We start from the raw sequence: 6000 nt of genomic DNA on the forward strand, positions 1-6000 counted from the left end.
GATTTTCCAATTCTAATGTTGATTCTATGTTTTCCAACTATTGATGTTGTGTTGTACCTTTGTTTAAGAAGGGTAGCAAGGATAAGCCAGGGAACTACAGGCCGGTGAGCCTCACGTCAGTGGTAGGAAAATTACTGGAGAGAATTCTTCGAGAATTCCCTCATGGCAGACTGGTACAAAAGGTGAAGTCACACGGGATCAGGGGTGAGCTGGTAAGATGGATACAGAACTGGCTCGGTCATAGAAGGCAGAGAGTAGCAATGGAAGGGTGCTTTTCTGATTGGACGGCTGTGACTAGTGGTGTTCCGCAGGGATCAGTACTGGGACCTTTGCAGTTCGTAGTTTATAGAAATGTTTGGAGGAAAATGTAACTGGTCTGATTAGTAAGTTTGCAGACGACACAAAGGTTGGTGGAATTGCAGATAGCAATGAGGACTGTCAGAGGATACAGCAGGATTTAGATCATTTGGAGACTTGGGCGGAGAGATGGCAGATGGAGTTTAATCCAGACAAATGTGAGGTAATGCATTTTGCAGGTAGGGAATATACAGTGAATGGTAGAACACTCAAGAGTATTGACAGTCAGAGAGATCTAGGTGTACAGGTCCATAGGTCACTGAAAGGGGCAACACAGGTGGAGAAGGTAGTCAAGAAGGTATACGACATGCTTGCCTTCATTGGCCGGGGCATTGAGTATAAGAATTGGCAAGTCATGTTGCAGCTGTATAGAACCTTAGTTAGTGTTGAATTTTGGTCGCCACACTACCAGAAGAATGTGAAGGCTCTAGAGAGGGTGCAGAAGAGAATTAGCAGGATGTTGCCTGATATGTAGGGCATTAGCTATGAGGAGCGGTTGAATAAACTTAGTTTGTTCTCACTGGAAAGATGGAGGTTGAGGGGCGACCTGATAGAGGTCTACTAAATTATGAAAAGCATAGACAGAGTAGATAGTCAAAGGCTTTTTCCCAGTGTATAGGGGGAAATTACTCGGGGCTTGTGTTTAAGGTGCGAGGGGCAAGGTTTAGAGGAGATGTACGAGGTAAGTTTTGTACATAGAGGGTAGTGGGTGCCTGGAACTCACTGCCGGAGGTGGTGGTGGAAGCAGGGACGATAGTGACGTTTAAGGGGCATGTTGGCAAATACATGAATAGGATGGGAATAAAGGGATACAGACCCAGGAAGTGTAGAAGATTTTAGTTCAGACGGGCAGCATGGTCGCCACAGGCTTGGAGGGCCGAAGGGCCTGTTCCTGTGCTGTACTTTTCTTTGTTCTTTGTTCTTTTGGACAATTGTTTTCTGGAATTGTTTTTTTTTAAATTCAAGAATAACAGAAACCGACTGCTGCCTTTCAATTCTTTTGAAATATTTTGATGATTATTAGTGAATAGATAATTGGTCTGCTCTTTCTCACTGCCAATTATATGAATAATTGTGATTGAAATACATCTGCCTGCAGTAATCTACAGGACCCCACCCTCTGGCATCCAATCTGCTCTTCATTCTTTCACTGCGATCTCTCAGTGCAGCATCGGCCGTCTTAAATTATCTGCCCCTTTCACCCACACTATCCAGTCTCACTCGGAACGTATTCCAATCCTCTCCCGAGTATCCACCACTGACTTGCTGATCAAAGTTGTTCACAAAGGTGGTGTCAATACTCTCTGGTGTACTGGCGTCTTCCTCACAATGATCGAAGGCCAACTCTCAAGTACATCCTGCTGCCTCCCCCTCGACCAGGACCCCAGCACCAAACACCGTGATATTGTTGCCGGGCCTTTCAGTGAACTCGTCAACTCTGGAGAGGTTGAATTCTCTACCTCCAACATCCCAATACCGCAACCATCCACCCTCCATCAACCTCCCGCTTCTCGCCGCTTTTGAAAATTCACAAACAGGACTATTTCAGCCCCAACAAATTCTTTACTTCCTATCTGGACACTATCCTCTTTCCCCTTGTACTTTCCAACCGATATTCCTGATTACACTGATCTATTGGCAATCCTCCAATCCAAGATCAGGGGTAAACTAGCTGGATGGAATCAGAACTGGTTTGGCCATTGAAGACAGAGGGTCGCAGTGGAACGGTGATTTTCCGAATGGAGGTCTGTAACTTGTGGTATTCCACAGGGATCAGTGCTCGGATCTCTGCAGTTTGTAACATATATAAATGACTTGGAAGAAAACGTAGCGGGTCTGATCAGCAAGTTTGTGGACGATACTAAAATTGCTGGAGATGAGGATGGTGATGAAGATTGTTAGAAAAGACAAAAGGACATAGATAGGCTGCAGAATTGCATGGAGAAATGGCAGATGGAATTTAACCCGAACAAATGCGAGGTGATGCATTTTGGTAGATTCAATTCGGGTGGCAGCTGTAAAATAAATGGCAGAACCATCAGGAGCACAGAGACAAAGAACGATATTGGCATGCTGGTCCACAGATCAGTGAAAGTGGCAGGGCAGGTGGAAATGAAATGAAAATTGCTTATTGTCACGAGTAGGCTTCAATGAAGTTACCGTGAAAAGCCCCTAGTCGCCACATTCCGGCGCCTGTCCGGGGAGGCTGGTAATGGTGGTAAAGAAAGCATATAGAACATAGATCATAGAACATAGAACATTACAGCTCAGTACAGGCCCTTCGGCCTTCGATGTTGTGCCGACCTGTGAAACCCCTCTAAAGCCCATCTACACTATTCCCTTATCATCCATATGTCTATCCAATGACCATTTGAATGCCCTTAATGTTGGCGAGTCCACTACTGTTGCAGGCAGGGCATTCCACGCCCTTACTACTCTCTGAGTAAAGAACCTAACTCTGACATCTGTCCTATATCTATCTCCCCTCAATTTAAAGCTATGTCCCCTCGTACTAGACATCACCATCCGAGGAAAAAGGCTCTCACTGTCCACCCTATCTAATCCTCTGATCATCTTGTATGGCTCACTTGCCTTCTGAGGACGGGATATCAAGTATAAAATCTCGAAAATAATGTTACAGTTATATAGAAAGTTGGTTAGGCCACATTTGGATTACTGTGTCCAAATCTGGTCACCACACTATCAGAAGGATTTGGAGGCTTTGGAGAGAGTACTGAAAAGGCTTACCAGGATATTGCCTAGTATGGAGGGTATTAGCTATGAGGCGATTTAATGAACTAGGATTGTTCCCCCAGAGTCACGGAGGCTGAGGGGCGACCTGATAAGTTTGTAAAATTATAACGGGTATAGGTTAGGGTGAACAGTTGAGGTTTTTTCCTCGGGTGGAATTGAAAATTACAAGTGGGCACACGTTCAAGGTGAGGGGTTATATGTTCAGTGGAGATGTTCGGGGAACGTTTCTTGCACAGAGAGTGGTGGTGGCCTAGAATGGACTGCCAAGTGAGGTGGTTGAGGCAGATATGTTAGCAACCTTTAAGACTTATCTGGATAGGCACAGGAACAGACGATTTATGGAAAGATACCGGTGGTGGGTCGAGATAGGACATGTGATCTGCACGTGATGCAGGCTTGGAGGGCCGAGCGGCCTCTTCCTGTGCTGTATTGTTCATTGTTCTTTGTTCTCTTTGTATATGTCTGACAAACAATGTTAGGTTCCCTTACCCACACCGTCTAACCTTTACTATGGATGCTATACACCTCTACACATCCCAACAGGAGGGTCTCTGGGCTCTGTCCCTTCATCCACGACCGGAAGTCCTCGTCTTCAGGTCCTCACATCCTGTTTCCAGTAAGGACTGAATTCGAAACTCCCACTTTCTCTCCTTCCATCGCCTCTGTTCTGATGATGCCACCATTGAAAATGGCGCTTGTGACGTGCCTGTCTTTTCCTTAACCAATGTTTCTCCCACCACATTCCTTTGGTTAACAGGGCAATCATTCGTGTTCACACATTTCCCATACCTCTGCCCTCGCAGATACCCTCCCTCCCATAAACTTGATAGGGTTCCCCTATCCTCACTTTCCACACCACCAGACCCAGCATTCAAATAATCATCCTTCGCCATTTCCGCCAAATCCAGCAGGATACCATCAACAAACACATCTTCACGCGTCTGCAACAACAGGCCATTTTTGTTTACAAACTTTAGTTTTCGCTCCCTCTCTGACACGTTTGTCCATTCCTTCAACGCACTAAACTTTCATTCCCCAATCCACTGCACCGGCGCTTGCAATCGCAGACGATGCAACAACTGTCCAGTAACCTCGTGAGGCCTCATCATTCTCGTCAGGAAACTCTGCATTCAGGTGAAGCAGCATTTCACTGGCACTTCCTTCAAATTGGACTGTGGTATTTGCTGCTCCCAAATCGGTCCCCTCGACATTGTGAGACGTACCGAAGAGTGGGTGATTGATTTGCAAAGCATTTTTAGTCAGCCAGCAAGGACAACGCCATGCTTCCTGCATGACATTTAAACTCAGCACATTGCTCTCATTCTCACATGTGTGTCCTTGTCCTGATGCAAGGATCCGATGATGCCAAGCGCTATCTGAAGGAGCAGCATGTTATTTTCCAATTCGGCACAAAACAGCCCTCAGGCGTCAGTTTTGAGTCCACCAACTTTAGACTAGGAACATTCTCCACCATCTTAGCTCCCTTGTTTTTGTCATGTTCCATTATTTTTTTTAAAAATCTAATGCAATGGGTCCGAATCTGGAGAGTGTCTGTGAAATCCATGGGAATTATACAAAGGAAATATTACTGAGAAAAGCTTGTCACGGATTGTTTCCAATCCGGCTGCAGATGTATTCCTGGGGGCATTGCGATCTGCGGATGACTAGAACAAGGTCATTGAAGGGCAGCACGGTGGCCTAGTGGTGAGCACAACCGCCTCACGGCGCTGAGGTCCCAGGTTCGATCCCGGCTCTGGGTCACTGTCCGTGTGGAGTTTGCACATTCTCCCCGTGTCTGTGTGGGTTTCGCCCCCACAACCCAAAAATGTGCAGAGTAGGTGGATTGGCCACACTAAATTGCCCCTTAATTGGAAAAAATAATTGGCTAATCTAAATTTATAAAAAAAAAAAGAACAAGGTCATTGGCTATGTAGCACAGTAGCATAGTGGTTAGCACAATTGCTTCACAGCTCCAGGGTCCCAGAACGATTCCTGGCTTGGGTCACTGTCTGTGCGGAGTCTGCACGTTCTCCCCGTGTCTGCGTGGGTTTCCACCAGGTGCTCCGGTTTCCTCCCACAGTCCAAAGATGTGCAGGTTAGGTGGATTGGCCATGATAAATTGACTTGAGTGTCTAAAATTGCCCTTCGTGTCGGGTGGGGTTTCTGGGTTATGGGGATGGCGTGGAGGTGTGGGCTTGTGTAGGGTGCTCTTTCCAAAAATCGGTGCAGAATCGATGGGTCGAATAGCCTCCTTCTGCACTGTAAATTCTATGATCCGTGGGAGAGATGCCTTCTGAGTGACTGAGCCTGGGAAAGGAGTGCCTGAGAATGTTCTGGAGACGGGAAAGCCTCTATTCATCCCCGATTATTAACTGGTCAGGTCCTGTACCTGTTTTACTTTTTACTTTTGATCATGGCGAATTCCAATAATCCGCGAGTGGTGTCCAGCTCCATCAGTAATGCAATCCATGAACGGTCCAATCAGGAGCATGGCCAAATAATTGGGTATCAAGAGGGATGAAAATCTATGGTGTAAATGTATCTGGTTTGGAAAGCCTGGCCAGTCTGAGTTGATCCTATATCAGACTAAATGAGAAATCTCATCTCTCCAAAGGATATATAAATTATGAGCATTTTGCGACGCCTGCCATCAAAGAGAAACAGGTTCACCTGCTCCCTCTTCTTATACACTTTGGTTACATTTTCTACTTCCATACCTGCAACACTGATCTCTATCCCCACCCCTGTCCCAACACCTTCATCCCTACCCGCCAACTGCCGATGTTATTGTTGCTCAAATCATGTCCTCACTGTCGGTTCACAGACGGAAAATGTTTAATCAGTAATTTCCAGGCTCTTCTCCGATCTTTCTCTGACAGTTAATTTGCT

This window comes from Scyliorhinus canicula, chromosome 21, assembly GCF_902713615.1.
Source record: "Scyliorhinus canicula chromosome 21, sScyCan1.1, whole genome shotgun sequence".
Taxonomy (NCBI): domain Eukaryota; kingdom Metazoa; phylum Chordata; class Chondrichthyes; order Carcharhiniformes; family Scyliorhinidae; genus Scyliorhinus; species Scyliorhinus canicula.